Source organism: Staurois parvus, unplaced genomic scaffold (assembly GCF_062004578.1).
Source record: "Staurois parvus isolate SC_StPar_1 unplaced genomic scaffold, SC_StPar_1.0 ptg000548l, whole genome shotgun sequence".
Classification (NCBI taxonomy): domain Eukaryota; kingdom Metazoa; phylum Chordata; class Amphibia; order Anura; family Ranidae; genus Staurois; species Staurois parvus.
In genome coordinates, this window is record NW_028318344.1 from 8,391,985 (window position 1) to 8,408,820 (window position 16,836).

Below are 16,836 nucleotides of genomic sequence, written 5' to 3' on the forward strand. Positions count from 1 at the left end.
TTCCTTGTTATAATATTTAAGTTTAAAGTTTTTAAATGGATGCTGTGTGACTTGACTTTTTACTGTTATATAAAGTCTTTATGTTACCAATAAATACAGATTACATTGAAAAGTATTCTCAGTATGGGTTTTCTAAAGTAAGAGCACAGGTAAATCAATTTCCTTTCAGACTGCTTCTCTCTAATTGAACCATAGAGAATAAAGGGAAAGAAGAAAGAAGAGGACATGACTATTCTGATTCATTCAGCTGTGCCTATTTAACCAGTTCCCAACCAAGCTATAGCCGAAGGACGGCTACAGCACGGTTGTGTAGTTCTGGGATGACGTCCATGGATGTCATTCCAGAACACGCCCCCCTGTGCACCCCCAGCGGCGGCAACCAGCGCTGCCGGTGATCACTGTGATACGGTAAACTGCTAATCACGGCGGACTTTTACCACATGATAAGCTGCGTCCAATGACACAGCAGATCACCGGCAATTGTCAGCAAAGGGATTGGCACTGATCATCAGGGCACTGATGATCAGTGCCGCCCACCTGTGCCCATCAGTGCCACCAACCTGTACCCATCAGTGTCACCCACCTGTGTCCTGCAGTGCCACCCAGCAGTGCCACCCAATTGTGCCCTGCAGTGCCACCCACCTGTGCCCATCAGTACCACCCACCTGTGACCTGCAGTGTTACCCATCAGTGCCGCCCATCAGTGCTGCCCAGCAGTGCCGCCTATCAGCGCAGCATCATCAGTGCCAGCTCATCAGTGCCGCCTATCAATGCTGCCAATCAATGCCTCCTATCAGTGCCTATCAGTGCTGTCTATCCGTGCCGCCTATCAGTGCCCATTAGTGCCGCCTATCAGTGCCCATCAGTGCTGCCTATCAGTGCCCATCAGTGCTGCCTATCACTGCAGCCTCATCAACGCACATCAGTGATGGAGAATAATTACCTGTTTGCAAAATGTTGTAATAGAAACAAAGGAAAACGTTGTTTTCTTTCAAATGTTTTGCTCTTTTTTTGTTTATAGCGCAAAAAATAAAACACCCAGTGACAAATAAATACCACCAAAAGAAAGTTCTATTTGTGTGAAACAAATTATAAAAATTTGAAATGGGTACAATGTTGCATGACCGTGCAATTGCCATTCAAAGTGCGACAGCTCTGAAAGCTGAAAATTGGCCTGGGCAGGAAGGGGGTATAAGTGCCCATAAGCAAGTGGTTAATATGAATTAACCTGTAACATGCAACTTACGTCCCAAACAGTTAAAGTGGTAGCAAAGGCTAACTCTAAATATTCCTACAAATGTTCCCTCTCCCCTTCTCCTGCATATCCTGCATAACTTGTATAAAAACAAATCTGTGCACTTACCTTTTTTTAAAGCCAGTCTGGTCACGTGATTCAGCAACTCCCCTGTCTAAGGAACTGCTCGACAATGACAGTGAATTCTTGAAGCCATGATGCCACATATAGGCTCCCATGTCTTCGTTCCCTTCTCTCCCCTGCAGCAGCCACTCACTGACACAGGGAAGCCATAGCTGTTGGATCATGTGCAAGGACAGGAGGAAGGGGGAAGGAACATTTTTAATAATATTTAGAATTAGCATTTCTTACATTTAAACTTAACCTTTAACCTAACTTCAAAAACAAGCCTTTAACCTGACTTGAACACCAAAATCTTAAATTTTAGACGTTAACTGTCTAACCCCTAATCAATTGCTTAAAATTGACCCTCAAACTTAGTATTATTATACAGCATTTATATAGCACCAACAGTTTGCTCAGCGCTTTACAATATAACAGGAGACAATACAGCAACAATACAGTTCAATACAAGAGGGTTAGGAGGGCCCTGCTCCTTGGAGCTTGTAATCTAAGAGGGAGGGGCTAGTGGTACAAAAGGTAGTAACTTTGGGGGATGGACTGGTAGGAGGAGTAGAAGATTCCATTATTAGCTGAGGGCAGGATAGGCTTCCCTGAAGAGAGAGGTTTTCAGAAATCACCTAAAAATGAGCAGAGTAGGCGATAGTCTGAATAATTGGGGTAGAGAGTTCCAGAGGATGGGGGAAGCTCTGGATAAGTCCTGGAGACGAGCATGGGAGGAGGAGATTAGGGAGCTAGAGAGCAGGAGGTCGTACGAGGAGCGGAGAGTACGGTTTGAGTGATATTTGGAGACAAGATTGGTGATGTAATTTGGGGCAGAGTTATAAATGGATTTGTATGTTGTTATTGAATTTTATCCGTTGAGCAATGGTAAGCCAGTGGAGGGATTGGCAGAGAGGGATGGCAGATACAGAACAGTTAGTAAGGTGGATGAGTCTGGCAGCAGCATTCATAATAGACTGAAGAGGGGATAGCCTGCATTGAGGTAGGCCAATGAGGAGGAAGTTACAATAGTCAAGGCGAGAGATAACAAGGGAGTGAATAAGTTGCTTAGTAGTTTCTGAGGTTAAGAATGGGCGTATCTTAGAGATGTTGCAGAGGTGAAGTCTACAAGATTTGGACAGTGATTGGATTTGGGACTGAAAGGACAGATGGGAGTCCAGGATTACACCTAGCACTCTGGCATGAGGGGAGGGACTGATGGTTGGGCTGGAGGGAATACTAAGAGCTCAGTTTTGGAAAGATTGAGTTTGAGGAAGTGGAGTGACATCCATGCTGATATGTCACTTAGTAGGTTAGTAATGCGAGAGGAGACTGAAGGGGTGAGGTGAGGAGTAGAAAGATAGATTTGTGTTTCATCAGCATAGAGATGGTTCCTAAAGCCATGAGAGTTTATCAAGTGTCCAAGGGAGGAGATGTAGATGGAGAATAGTAGGGGTCCAAGCACAGAACCTTGAGGGACCCTACAGAAAGAGGGAGTGGAGAGGTAGGAGGAGAACTAGGAGAGAGCAGAGTCTCAGAGGCCAAGAGAGTGGAGTTTTTTGAGGAGGAGGGGATGGTCAACAGTATCAAAAGCCGCAGAGAGGTCAAGTAGTAAGAGTACAGAGTAGTGGCCATTGGTTTTAGCAGTTAGTAGATCATTAGTGAGTTTTTGACCTAATCCTAACCTAACCCTTAAAGAGTCACTGTCACCTTACCCATGCTAATCAAAGTGTCTTTGGAAAGGGCATTTTTTGACCCCCATATACTTACCTTACCTGTGCTCTCTCATTGCACCTTCACAGTTGAAAATAGAGGTTTATGTGACTAAGGCCACTGTGGCTAAGGCCACTGTGATAGTGCCTGGGCTTAGCAGCCAGTTGCTAGCCCTGAGCAGTCATATAGTTGGGTCAGTGATGTCACCAGTCTCCCAGGTTGATCTCAGCACTGGCTGCAGAGGAGCAGGGAGCTTCAAGGAAGCACAGGTAAGGTTAGTATATGAAGACTACAAAATACCCTTTTCAGAGGCAATGGGGTGTAATAAGTGAAAGCAAATAGACTGTGTACTTTGCATAGGAAATTTTCACTTTGCTTAATGAACGCTGAAAAATCTCTTTGCAAATAATATCCCATTACAGTCAGAGAAAATTAAAAAGAGTAAAATAAAGATTTGTATTTTTGCTTGCACATGCTTGGATGATGGAAGTTAGCATAGCTTTACCTCATTCACCAAGCTAAAAAAAAATTCCATTGCAATGAACAGACTATTTGCTTCTAGTAAACACCCTCAATATCATTTTGCATACTCTGCCTAATGATAAATTACCCTGGTATAATTATCAGTAAATATAACTAACTTATAAGACTTCATTCACGCTGGCATTGACAAACCTACCATTATATGCATTTAAAGGACATTTCTAAATGCATATAATCAATGGTATAATTCACACATTATGTTTAGATGCATGCAGGTGCATTCAGTTTAGCTGTGTTTAGAGAAAATAAAATGTTGTGCATCCAAGGGTAAATTAAATACATTGAACAAGTCAAAACGTATGTGACTGCATGTAAACACATGTACACGCATGTAAACACAATTGCAATTAAATGCAAATAACTTGATTTGGGAAGCATAACATTTATTTATACCTTGCAGATAATTTAATTTGCATATAAATAAATCAAACTCAGAAGTCTAGTATGAAAGTAACCTAATTAAGCTATTGGTGCCAATAATAGATCCACAGCCAAATTTACTGGTGCCAAGGTCTCATCTTCAGCTGTTGACCTCTGTCAACTTTTTTCAAAGCAAATAACTTAATATGAGTTAATACGTCAAACATTGCTTACCGTCACTTCCTCTGGCTGGCAATTGTTAAAATTAAATATCCATATCTAAAACTGTATTTTATATTTACCTAATTAAATAAAGACAAAATGTTTTATTTATCTCCTGATTTTATATATATATATATATATATATATATATATATATATATATTAGGGGTGCACCGAAATTTCGGTGGCTGAAACGTTTCAGACAAAAACAACCCTATCAGCTGTTGGCCGATATGAAAATAAGCACTGATACAGGTGCCGAAAAAAAACCCTCCTTCCCACTGCTGCCGCCCACCGATGCCACCACCCACCACCGCTCGGTAGTTCTCAGCCTTACCTGAGAAACCACCAAATGATTCCGACACTGAGCATACAGATAATTGAAGGAAAGATGGCCTCCACTCATCTCTATGCCACTGGAGGAGCGAAGTGATGTCACTTCAAGTTCCGGCACCTTATACATAAAGCCATTTTTTTTAACGCATTAGACCAATGCTTTTTTTTTTAATCTAATGCTTTACATTGTAGAGGAAAGATGGGGGGTCTTATTGACCCTATATCTTTCCATAAAGAGGACCTGTCACTAATTATTTCTATCACAGGGGATGCATGCATTCCTTGTGATAGAAATAAAAGTGATTAGGAGACGTTACTTGGATGGGCTGGGACAATAATGTCATCTATTGCCGACTCTTATGTTCCTGCTTTTGCTTGAATTGTATAGACATCTGTAATGTGATCCTCAGTCATTTTTCTTCAATGTCCTACTGCCTCTTCAATGTCCACTGTATATCAACAATGTCTCCTTGATTGTGTTGTTAAAGTTTTCTCTTTTGTTAATAAAAATGTTTGAACAAGAAATAAAAGTGATTATTTTTTTTTTAAAGGAACAGTGTAAAAACAAATTATAAGAAATGAATTAAAAAAGTTTAATGTGGCCCCGTCCCCCCGTGCTTGCATGTAGTGGTGAACGCATATGTAGGCCATGTCCACATATGTAAACAGTGTTCGAACCACACATGTGAAGTATCGCCACAAACATCAGAGCAAGAGCAATACGTTTGGCACTAGACCTCCTCTGTAACTTTACACTGGTAACCTGTAGAACTTTTTAAATGTCACTCATGGAGATTTTTAAGTACCGTAGTTTGACGCCATTCAGCGCTGAGCGAACTATTGGCGCTTTATAAATACTGTATAATAATAATAATAATTCCATGAGCGTGCACAATTTTAAAGCATGACATGTTTAGTATCTATTTACTCACCGTAACATCATCTTTCATATTTTACAAAAAAAATTGGGTTATATATTGTTTTTTTTTTAACCATTAAAGTGTATTATTTTACAAAAAATATATATTAATTTTTAAAAACCATCCATTTCGGTTTCGGTTTTCGGCCATGTGCATACTGAATTTTCGGGTTCATTTCGGTGCACCACTAATATATATATATATATATATATATATATATATACACTGCTCAGAAAAATTAAAGGTACATTTTTTAATCAGTCAATTAAACTCCTGGGATATTGATCTGGTCAGTTAAGTAGCAGAGGGGGTTGTTAATCAGGTTCAGCTGCTTTGTTGTTAATTAAATTAAATTAACAACAGGTGCACTAGATGGGCAACAATGAGACGACCCCCAAAACAGAAATGGTTTTACAGGTGGAGGCCACTGACATTTTTTTCCTTACTCATCTTTTCCGACTTTTTTTCACTAGTTTTGCATTTGGCTAGGGTCAGTGTCACTACTGGTAGCATGAGGCGATACCTGAACCCTACAGAGGTTGCACAGGCAGTCCAACTCCTCCAGGATGGCACATCAATACGTGCCATTGCCAGAAGGTATGCTGTGTCCCCCAGCTGTCCATCTAAACTGACAGGCTGGGCAAGGAGAGCATTAATCAGAGAAGCAGCCAAGAGGCCCATGGTAACTCTGGTGGAGATGCAGAGATCCACAGCTCAGGAGGAAGAATCTGACCACAGGACAACTATTATTTGTGCACTCCACAAATCTGGCCTTTATGGAAGAGTGGCAAGAAGAAAGACATTGTTGAAAGAAAACTATAAGAAGTCCCATTTGCAGTTTGTGAGAAGCCATGTGGGGAACACAACAAACATGTGGTAGAAGGTGCTCTGGTCAGATGAGACCAAAATTGAACTTTTTGGCCTAAAAGCATTATGTGTGGTGGAAAACTAACACTGCACATCTTCCTGAACGCACCACCCCGGGCATCAAAGTATTGACTAGGGGGGGCTAAATACAAATGCAAATGCAAATTAATAATTTTCCTTCCACTTCACAATTATGTGCCCCTTTGTGCTGGTCTATCACATAAAATCCAAATAAAATACATTTACATCTTTGGTTCTAACATGACAAAATGTGGAAAATTTCTAGAGGTATGAATAAATATATATACATATATAATGCAAAAAACATTCCCTTTAGTGCCTGCATTTTTTTTAACTATATTCTTTACTTTTTCTCATTATACTTTTTTCATCAAAATGCTCAATTCACATTCATGAAAGCATATGGCCAACAAGCATTATAGGCTCATAATCAGTTGAGCTACAGTGGTTGCTGCTTAAACTTTAACTATAGCTGCAACTGCTTCAAGCCTTTTACTCAGCACACCTACATTATAGAACAGTTTGTTCCATGCACTTTTAGAGGACACATTAAAGTTGGCAAGTACACTCTGTGACACTGAACTGCAGTGCCCAAGCAATAACAAACATGAGGTATGGGTACATTTGCTCGCTAATAAGCTTATATTGCATTGTAAAAAAAAACAGCAACAGTTTTTTGCTGAATTGCCAAAGTGGTCACTGCTCTTAAATCTATTAGCAAAAAGTAAATATAAAAGTAATGCAAACCTAATTCTTAAAAATCAAGGCATTGCTAACCACCATATTTATTCTACAAATATGATCTGTCATATACATTCATATTTAATTTTCTTTTCTTTATTTAATCCATTGCAAGCATTATAAGTGTTTTTTTACTGGACATTATAATTTTGTTAATATTTCCAAAGTGTGAATTTTAAATAATGTTTTGTCTAATTTACAATAAAAATGAATAGTAAGGTCTGTCTTCATTTGTACTGTTTGTTTCATTAAATGCCAGAGCTGTGCTGGTAGTAATTGGATTGAGGTTTTATAAGCCTCCAGCAGTACAGCATGCTGGTAATGTAGCCTTGTGGTAGAGGATGTATTTGGCACCATTGTATTGGGTACTGCATCTTATTTAAATTGACAGGTTATATTAAAACTTCTACTGTACAGTGCCTTGAAATAGTATTCCTACCCCTTGACATTTTCCACATTTAGTCTTTTTACAACCAAAAATGTAAATATATTTTATTGGGATTTTATGTGATTGACCAACACAAAGTGGCACATAATTGTGTAGTGGAAGGAAAATGATAAATGGTTTTCAAATTTTTTTACAAATAAATATATTAAAAGTGTGGCGTGTTTTTGTATTCAGCCCCCTTTATTCTGATACCACTAACTAAAATCTAGGGGAACAAAATGCCTTCAGGAGTCACCTAATTAGTAAATAGAGTCCACCTGTGTGTAATTTATTCTCAGTATAAATACAGCTGTTCTGTGAAGCCTCAGAGGTTTGTTAGAGAACATTAGTGAACAAACAGCATCATGAAGGCCAAGGAAAACACCAGACAGGTCAGGGAGTTGTGGAGAAGTTTAAAGCAGGCTTAGGTTATAAAAAAAATATCTACCAAGACATGGCCGTCCACCTAAACTGATAGGCTGGGCAAGGAAAGCATTAATCAGAGAAGCAGCGAAGAGGCCTATGGTAACTCTGGTGGAGCTGCAGAGATCCACAGTTCAGGTTGAAGAATCTGTCCACAGGACAATTATTAGCTGTACACTCTACAAATCTGGCCTTTGTGGAAGAGTGGCAAGAAGAAAGCCATTGTTGAAAGCAGGCCATAAGAATTCCCATTTGCAGTTTGCGAGAAGCCATGTGGGGGACACAGCAAACATGTGGAAGAAGGTGCTCTGGTCAGATGAGACCAAAATTGAACTCTTTGGCCTAAAAATAAAACATAATGTGTGACGGAAAACTACCACTGCACATTACCCTGAATGCAGAATCCCCTGCATCCAAGTATTGACTAGGGGAGCTGAATGCAAATGCAAATTTATCAGTTTCCTTCCACTTCATAATTATGTGCCCCTTTGTGTTGGTCTATCACATAAAATCCCAATAAAATACATTTACATTTTTGGTTGTAACATGACAAAATGTGGAAAATTTCAAGGGGTATAAATACTTTTTCAAGACACTGTATATGGCCCTATACTTTAATAAACATGATTTCCAAATGCATTATTTTGCTATTAAACAACTCCATCTGAAACAAGTTACTTTATTCTGCTGGAATGGTTTGGGTAAAATTCTCCTTCTCTATCATCTGGGACCCAACATTTCAGTCCAGCTCTGACAGATTGACTTGCTAAATGACCAGCTAAGACACTAGCTTGTACATTTTGTAGTGTCTAGTGGATTCTGTATACAAATACAGTAATGAGAATATACAGGTCACTGGCATGTAGTTTGGCTTTCCACCTACGATTTCAGCCCCTTTCTCTGAAATCTTCTGCCCAAATACCTGGCTTGCAGGGAGTAAGCAGGGCATTAAATTCCTAAAGGAGTACTAAAGTTAATTCAATAAATTAAGTATTCTTAAAGAGCTTTAATCATTGATTCAAAACCCTGTATAAGCATTGTTTAAATATTTGTCTTACTTTGGAAATGTGTGCATATCCTGAATCCAACCCTGTAGCTGCAGCTGCTATTTTTCAATATTTCTGACTCTTTGTAACAGCCAGTGAAGGGGTGATACCTCAGCTTCCTGCCGGCTGCAAAACTATTTTTCTCATGGTTCCCTGTAGTCTCCTCAGTCACTGTGCTGCTGTTCTGTCAGAGCCATAGGGACAGAACACATCCCTGAGCACCCTCTAGATATACATGTTCTGGGGAGGGAGATGACCACTGCATGGTGTAGAATTTAACTATGCAGTTTGCCTATTAGTTGCTTGAATATATTCTATAAAGCGTGCCTTTGGAACAATAATCTGATCAGCACAACTAAAGTCCGTATCATCTAGTGTCCAGCAGGATCATCTAAAGAGATTCCAAGGATGTGTTCTCACACTTGGGCTCATCATTCATTTTGACTTGCACTTTTAGTCTCTGCTCTCAGTGTATCTGAATGGGTGGCTACAAAGGAAGATATTAAGAGAACATAATTAATGGCAGACACAGGCATAGATGAAATGAATGCAGATTGAGAACTATTTAAGGTGACTAAATGAATAAAGAATTTTAAAGAAACACGGTAAAACAACTGAGAATTGAAACGTGAAGCGTATATGTAATATTTGTTTTTTACTTTGGTTATGCATTAACTGATTTAAGTGTACAGTATGTATATCCAAAATCTTTTTTGTTAATCTTTGATTAATTGTTCCTAAGAAGCAGCAGGAAGTAAGTCAACAAAGTAAGTGAAAATTCCCTCTTAAGCTAGCCATACAGGGCTATTTCAGCAAAAATTTGCTAAAATATAAGATCTGGGTGGCCCTGAGAGTACCACTTGGCTTTCATTTAACTATTGATGAAGGAACCAATTGGAAAATTATCAGCCAAACAGTCACTGCATCCAACCAGATGAAGTCATTGTTCATGTATTTAGCAGCCACATGTCCCACCAGCTGCTGAATACAATAACTGTCAGAAATGAGGCCTCCATCCACGCTGTTTAGCATAGATAGAGGAGTCTATTAGATTTCTCTTATTGAGCCTTTGGACTGAACAAGAGAATCCTTTGTGTATATGGCTAGCTTTGGGCAGTTGTCACTGTAACAGTTGCCCCCATTGAAGGATTCACCCTCCCCTTTGGTTTTGGTGACAACTGAAAAAAATGTAATGTGGCTGCCCATTACATTCTACCTCAAGTAGCTAATTTAATTTCTGATACAGACTCCAAGTAGTCCTGAAGCTTGGCCCAGCATGTTACTGAAGCTGCAAGCTTTGCTATCGACCTTTACCACAGTACAGCTAGTAAGTCTACTGATAGCTAAGCAACTGAGCTGTGAATGAACAATGTGGACAAGAAGATAAAAATCCAATGCAGCCACAGTTCTGGCACTGAATCCACAGAAAGCCAAACAGATAGTTGTGGGACTACGATGACACTATACCCCTAACCAGCAGAGCAGTAAAGCAATGGAAAAGGATAGACAAAAAATGTTGTATGTGGCAAGCAGGACAAACATTGTAATGTAAATGCCAGCTACAAATTTGTTTAATAGTGTTCAGTAAAGCACAACAAATCACATATATTTAAAACAGTTGAAGTCTTTATAACAGGTCTGGACAAGGGGTGAGCAGGAGGGGCAGCTGTGCTGGGCACAGAAGAGCAAGGGGGCAGTGAATAGACATAGGTCAGGTAAACCCATTCTGACATGAGATGCATTAACAGTGGGGGAGGGGCATAGTTACACATCCTCGCCATGGGCGCTGGATGAACTTGTCCCAGTACTACTATATAAATTACATATTCACTTCTGTTGAGAGCTAAAGCCATCCTCTCAGATGCTGGTGTCTTTCTATGTCTGAAAATGTTGCCAATTATTTTCTGGGTATCAAGGTGACAGTGCTCAGTTGACACTAGAGTAGCAAACGTTCTTGTGAGGCAAGCCCTTTAGTACCAGTGAACTGTAACACCAGTAACCTACAAAATATCAAAACCTTTTCTTTCACTTTTCACCCCCAACCCTAAGTGAAAAGTGAAAGAAAAGGTTTTGATATTGTGCACTTTCAAGGTTGAAAGTTTTACTTTTCTTGGGAGATATACAGAGATTTTAGTTGAAAAACCTATAAAATGCGTCTAGTTGAAACACCAAAAATATAACAAGCCCAAATTGAATTATAAGTATTCTATTCTTCATACTGCTAAGACAAGTTTGATGCCAGCACTATCTTTGGTTCACTTTTTTTTTTTTTTTTTCTGTACTGAACTTTGGTTAAATTCGGTTTTGTTAATCCTATACAAGTGCACACAGCATAAAGAAAACACTGTTTCAGCTGGCAGAAACAGACATCTCACAGGAATATAAATACAAGGACAAAAGTGAGTCATTTACGCCAAGATGCACTGAGATTACAGCAGCAGTCAGGATTGGACATTTGTAATAGTCAGAGTCTTTGAATCTTCTTTTTTTGAATTGTTACAATGTTGCAACTTTACCCCTTAGACATAGCTGGTTGTATTGTCATTAAATTGTAGTCCCTCCTTGCCAGAACATATACACTATATTGCCAAAAGTATTGGGACGCCTGCCTTTACATGCATATGTACTTTAATGGCATCCGTAGGGTTGTAGGGTCCGTAGGGTTCAATATTGAGTTGGCCAAGCTTTTGCAGCTATAACAGCTTCAACTCTTCTGGGAAAGCTGTCCACAAGATTTAAGAGTGTGTCTATGGGAATGTTTGACCATTCTTCCAGAAGCACATTTGTGAGGTCAGGCAGTGATGTTGGACGAGAAAGCCTGGCTCACAGTTTGTGCTCTAATTCATCCCAAAGGTGTTCTGTTGGGACTCTGTGCAGGCCAGGCATGCTCCTCCACTGCAAACTCGCTCATCCATGTCTTTATGGACCTTGCTTTGTGCACTGGTGCGCAGTCATGTTATAACAGGAAGGGACCATCCCAAAGCTGGGAGCATGAAATTGTCCAAAATGTCTTGGTATGCTGACACCTTAACAGTTCCCTTCACTGGAACTAAAGGGCTAAGCCCAACCCCTGAAAAACAACCCCACGCCATAATCCCCCTTTCACGAAACTTTACACTTGGCACAATGCAGTCAGGTAAGTACATCCTCCTGGCAACCGCCAAACCCAGACACATCCATTGGATTGCTAGACAGAGAAGCATGATTTGTCACTCCAGAGAACACATCTCCACTGCTCTAGAATCCAGTGGTGGCGTGCTTTACACCACTGCATCTGCCGCTTTGCATTGCACTTGGTGATGTAAGGTTTGGATGCAGCTGCTTGGCCATGGAAACCCATTCCATGAAGCTCTCTATGCAATGTTGTTGTGCTAATCTGAAGACCTCATGAAGTTTGGAGGTCTAGGATTATGAGTTGGGTTGAGAATTCAGGTTAGGCTTCAAGATATGGTGAAGACTGAAGCAAAAAATCAAGCAAACCTTTTTTTTTTTCACTTGTATAGAGTAATGGAGGCTTATAATCCCTGTCAGATTTGTTTTGTCATCTGTGCCCCATTGGAGAAATTTCCCTTCACTTCCTGTCCCATAGCCAAAAAAGTTATAACAGTAAAAAGGACAAATAGAGAGGGTGAATCTCCCTAATGGAAACCAAGGGAGCAATAAAAAGCTGACAGGTGTTCTAATCTCTCTCCACTCTATCCAAAACTAAAAAAAGTTTGTATTTAATTATATACTAGAAGTTAGTTGGAGGGTTGATATATAAAGATCAGGGTTGGTTTTTAAGTTGGACATTAATGTAGACGTCTTTGACCAGTTTTAGGTTTTAAGGGAACAATATTGCTATTCTCAGAGCATCAATGGAAGATACATACTTGCAAAACAATTTACTGTTACTGAAGTTTCATGTATTTTTAACTTTTGTGCTATTTCTCCAAAACACAACTGTGCCAGCTTTTAGAAGCCAAAACTCAACGAGCCTAATAGATATGCATTCAGATTCTCAAATTTATTAAAACATAAGAATGATCAAGCAAAGGCAAGTAAATAATTACATTTTCCATACTGCTCACAACTTTCCCTCTAAGAAATTAGATGAAGCACACATTGATACTTAATGTTATTAGCAAATTAATTTATGTTATGCAACATGTTTTAATGGTGTATTTAATGATTAATTTGCTGTTATGAGATGTTTAAATGATGTGTAAAAGGATTTGGTTATATCAAAGCAAACGTTATTTAATGCTAATGTAATGGTTTATTTACTTTAATTTGATTTTGCAGTTGTACCTCATATACTGCTCAAGGGTGCATATTTAAATTTAGAAACTTTCGTTGCTGGTGAGATTTCAAAGAGGAAAAAACAAGTCTGCTAGTTTATATTTGCTAATGTGGTAGTGTGTGCATGTAATGTGCTCAGGTGTGTTTCTCTATGCAACTGTATATATATATATATACTGTATACAGGGGCAGACTGACAACTCATAGAGCCCAAGTTTCCAAATGGTCAGTCCGCCCCTGACTGTATATATATACTATATTGCCAAAAGTATTGGGACACTTGCCTTAACACACAGCCTAACCTCTAACTCTAAGAGTGACTATATTTTTTCAGTCCATTTCAGACACTTCCTTGCAAAAAAACAACAGAGTGGATAATGGATAAACAAAACCTACTACCAACAGATTGAACTTTTGACACTTTCCATGAAAACTGTTGGTGGTAGTTTGCCTTCTGTTTGGTCAATTTTGGTCATCCAGCTTGCCTGAAAACTGTCCAATATAACTCTTAATCCTTTAACACACTGTAACTATACAATAACTGCTTTGCTTCTATAACTTTCACATCTTTCTTTTTTAAGAACCAAAACACTATGTTATCATATATAGACAACAATATTAATATATTCTAGAATATCAGTGCTAAATACAAGTACAGCTATTGACAATTGTTTAGTACAGTTTTGTTGCATTCACAGGTACAGTATAGCATCTGAAAAGTAAGAACTACATCTCACCAATAAAATGTTCTAAATTATTTAAACATGCACTTTTGAACTGTACATACAACCCCACTGAAAGAAAAAATAAATACATACATATATATATATATATATATATATATATATATATATATATATATATATATATATATATATAAAACTTTCTGTCTGTGTTCCTTTCTGTCATTTCACATCTATCACACCTTTACTTTTCATCGGGGTTCAGGTCTGGCAACTGAACTCTGTTGAATTTTGCCAAACCCTGCTTGAACTGAACCCAAGTTAGTTCAGCTCATCCACAATTAAGACCACTATTCCTGTAAAGCAGCATGGATAGTATGCCTATATACTGTATAGGCTACTTAGCTCATAGTTTCAATAAGCTACACACATTTAATTGTTGAGAGTGATGAACCACATTTATTCAATTAGGTATTCAAAAAGTTATCCCACTGGATTGGGAGATCAAGCATTCATTCTTACACATTAAATAATGGTAGAATGTGCTGCACTGAGCCAACAGGACCAAATACAATCTAATTTATGCTTGGTGTATGTTTCTCATATGCTAAACACCTACTCAGTTCTTGTAACCATTCTTGTATAGTGGGAGTAGATATAGAGACTCGTTTGATTGCTAACATTCAGCATGCAGTAAACAGCAATCTGAAAACTGTTATATACTCATATTCATCCACAGATGAGGTGCCAGAATTTTTTAAGATGCAGGTAATAGGGTCAATGTATATTGAGGTACTCCCAACATTGTTAAAGGTTGAAATAACCCCTGACCAGTACCTTTTAAGTTTGGGGCACTAACATAGGAGGTACAGTCTATCAAGTTCCCCCTTGAGGTCCAGTACATTTGTTTCAGCAGGGGTCAGAGCATAAACCAATTCTATGGAGAAAGTTTGGTGCACAGTATTCTCTAAGCAAGATTAAAAGCTGTGTCAGCTAAGGGGGGGGGGGCAGGACCTGAGCATGGCTCCAAGTAGGAGTGTGTAGCCTGAGCCTCGTGAATGCCATACCCTGCAATGCTGGAGAGAGGGGTTTCCAGCTGGATGTAGGAACCCCGGAGGCTCCTTAGTCAGGCTGAGAGTGCAGAGTGGCACCCAGAGAGCGGTGCAGTGGAGAGAGGAAGATGGTAAGAAGTGCAGTGGAGGAAGCCGAATGATGGCGACCGCATGGCCTCTTGGGAAATGCTGCCGGTGTGAGAGAGGGAGCAGAGGAGGACCAAGGCTTTTTGGGTAGACACCTCGGAAATCCCCCCCCACTAAGAGGACAGTGCTCACGGGTATAGGGAACTGAATAGTTGGTGGCAGGGAGGCAGAAGGCTGAGAGCGGTGAGTACTTAAAGTCATAGCACTTCCATAATGTTTTTGTATTGTTTGGAGGAAGAAAACAAAGAGTAGAAGCTGGTGGGATGTGTAGAGAGAGGGCACACAGTGAGACATAAAGGTGTAATTTCAGTAGTCTTGGTCTGGTCCATGATCTCTATATCCCTCTAGAGTGAAAGTAAACAGGGAATAAGGAAATATTTCAAGGCATAGCAAAAACTGTCAGAGGTAACAGAATGAAGAGCAAATCAGCAAAAGGCGGAGGGGTTAAGATTCCCAAGACAATTGCTAGTACAATAAAAAAAATATATCCCTCCACAGGAGAAAAGTCCAGGATGCCAGACCCCCAAGAGGCAATGGGGAATTATTGGAAAACAAGTAATGGGGAATAATAGTGGAGATCAATCTAGTCTGTGAATAGAAACAACTGACCTGAGTCAAGGTAAAGAAACTTTAAATACAGACTGTGAATTGGATATGGGGAGCACTGGAGAGCAAGGAGAAGGAGCTCAGATGCTTACAAAAATGGATATGGCAGAGATGTTCACAAAGTTAGAACATTTGCTAAAAAGTTATATGGCAATAATACATAAGGACTTAGGTCAAGTTTTGTCTCGAGTGGAAGAAACGGAAGGGAAATTGGATAAACACTCTCAAATAATAACAGAGCTCAAGAGTCAGTTGGAGGAAATGAGAATTGAACAAAGAAAAATGAGATATAAATTAGAAGATCAAGAGTATAGAAATAGAAGGAATAATCTAAGGATTCGGGGCTTACCCGAAAGTGCACAAGGAGAAGACTTAAGAGATGTAATGAATACAGTGCTTAATCCACTAATAGAAAGACCTACAACAGAACAACTGAAAATTGAAGTTCACAGGATAAAGAGACCCCAAGGAATATCCCTAGGAACCCCAAGGGACATGATTGTAAAGTTCTATTACCTCGAGGATAAAGTAAGAATCTGGGAAAACATGAGAGGAATACCTCTCAATATCATATAAAGGGACAAACTTGCAAATTTACACTGATATAACACCTGAAACATTAGCAAGAAGAAGGACTCTAAGACCCTTGTTGGAGAAAATTTGAACACAAAATATCAGATATAATTGGGGCTTTCCTGCATGTCTGGTGGGATGGGCAGAAGTAAGTTCAAGTAGACTGAGGTTTCCGGAAACATCCTCAGGTCTTCTGGGAGAAATTAGAAATACAAGCACTGGACATCCCAAACTGGAATAATGGAAGAAAGAGAGAAGGGAGTCTGGAACAAGAGAGATGGCAACTAATCCCAAGGAAAGGAGTGCAGCAGAGAGGAGAAAAGTAGGAGGGAGAGAAGAAGGAAGAAAGAATTAGAGTAAGAAGAAAAGAAAATAATTTTTGAGAGATACTATAATTAGTGACATTTAACAGAGAGGGTAGAAGAGGAGGTGATTATTGGGATGACCCTGCTGCTCTTTTTTTCCCCTTTTTCTCCTGTCCTCCCTCCTTTATTTCCTGACTCTTTTTTTTGGTGTAG